The sequence below is a fragment of the Rhincodon typus genome, chromosome 1, assembly GCF_021869965.1.
Source record: "Rhincodon typus isolate 14 chromosome 1, sRhiTyp1.1, whole genome shotgun sequence".
Lineage (NCBI taxonomy): Eukaryota > Metazoa > Chordata > Chondrichthyes > Orectolobiformes > Rhincodontidae > Rhincodon > Rhincodon typus.
In genome coordinates, this window is record NC_063332.1 from 37373894 (window position 1) to 37376113 (window position 2220).

A 2220-nucleotide genomic window follows, 5' to 3' on the forward strand; every position below is an offset into this window, starting at 1 on the left:
CTTACTTAAATCCATGTATACCACATCCACTGCTCTACCTTCATCCACGTGTTTGGTCACCTCTTCAAAGAATTCAATAAGGTTTGTGAGGCATGATCTACCCCTCACAAATCCATGCTGACTATCACGAATCAAACTGTGCCTATCCAAGTGATCATAAGTCCTATCTTTCACAGCCCTTTCCAATAATTTGCCCACCACTGAAGTGAGACTACCTGGACTGTAATTTCCAGGGTTATCCCTATTCCCTTTATTGAACAAAGGAATGACGTTAGCCTCTCTCCAATCTTCCGGCACTATACCCGTGGAAAGTGAGGACGAAAAGATCATCGCCAAAGGCCCTGCGATCTCTTCCTTCGCTTCCCTTTGATTCTGTAACCATATTAAGCAGTTCAAGAAAAACATTTCTGACCCCAAACTAAGGGATGTTTGACAATATTTCTGCAAAAAAATCAACTGGCTGTCTAGGACAAAGAACCATATGTGGTGAAGCAAGAGGGTGGACAATATTTATATAAGTCCATTCTGGAAACAGAATATTGAATATTTATTTATCATAAATTAGTTAGAACATCTTTTTAACAGTTTCCAAGTGAAAAGATTCAAAATATGTATGTGTACAATCTTTGATATTTGTCCTGTCGTATCTATCGAAAGAAAAGCCTACCACCATCACGCCATCCCATAAAAATTCAATACAAATACAGAACATGACTGGAATTCAATAAAGGTATTTGAATGAACAAGTAGCCCTTGAGCATGTCTCACATAGAGTTTTGCGGGAAAAAAAATGGATCCCACGTGTAACTTAAGTCAGTTGTACAATTTGGCCAGTTTTTACTGTCCCCAAAGAACATCTGGACGTGTGCCATTCCTAAAATGAGGTGCCAGCCTAGCCCCACCAGATGATTTTGTGCTCCATTCACATTTCACATTTCCTCGATTCAGATTTGAATAATGCCCATTTATGAACAAAATCCATGATGTGGAAGTGCCAGTGTTGGACTGGGTTGGACAAAGTCAGCAGTCATACGACACCAGGCTATAGTCCAACAGGTTTATTTGAAATCACCACGTTTTAGAGAGCTGTTTGTTTGTTAGGTGAGATGACGAAGGAGCAGTGCTCCAAGAACAAAATTCAGACAGCTCAGGCTTTTCATTTCAAAGTATTTCCAAAGTAGTTATTGAAAAATTAAATAAATTTAGAGTTTGATACAATAAACTAAATTGTATGCTACTTTCTGTGACGTTATGGGAAACTAATAGATTAAGAATGCAAACATCCACAGAGGAAAATTCTGAAGCCATTGACTTTAGCAAACTGTGTGGTCACACAGCAGGAAGAAAGTCCTTCATTTACATCACAAATGAAGACAAATTATAGCCATGTAAAGGAACAAAGAAATCCACAGGATCTCCAGCTCCAAATGTCGACACAGTTGGTTGCAGTAAACATTTGGCCAAACTCACTGTCTTTCAGTCTAATCCTTAAGCTTGATCAGAAGCTTACCAAAATACAAGTGGCTGAGGAGAAATTTAAGAATTTTTTTTTATAATTCATTCAGATATTCATGTGCTGTCATATGCTGGCTAAACTAATGTATATTGTCAATCCCTAATTGCCCTTGAAAAGGTGGTGAACTGCTTTCTTGAATCTCTGCAGTCCACATGGTGGAGTTACACCCACCCCACAGTACTTTAAGGAAAGGAGTTCCAGAATTCTAACCCAGCAACTGTGATGGAACAGCTATTTAGTTCCAGTTGGAATGATGTATTGCGTGACAGGAACTTGCAGGTGATGGCGTTCCCTTGTAAATGTTGCTCTTACGCTTCTGGAATGTTCAAGTAATGAGTTGCTATCAAAGGAAGTTTGATGAGTTTATGATTGCTGTGAAAAAAAGCAGATTGTTTTGTCCTGGATGCTGTCAAACTTCTTGAGTGTTGTTGGAGCTGAACTCATCTAGGGAAAGGGAGAATATTCCAACATAGCTCCTGAAATGTGCCCAAAGATGGTGGACAGGCTTTGGGGAGTCAGTTGGTAAGTTGCTCATTACATTATTCCTAGCCTTTGACCTGTTCAACCTGAGTTTCATTGAGCAAGCTATTGTTAATTAAGAGCCAGTCTGTCCTTTGGTAACACTGTTGACACCCATTCCATTACTTTTCTGATGATCGATGGGATGAGTAATTGGCCATGTTGAATTTGCCCTGCTTTTTGTG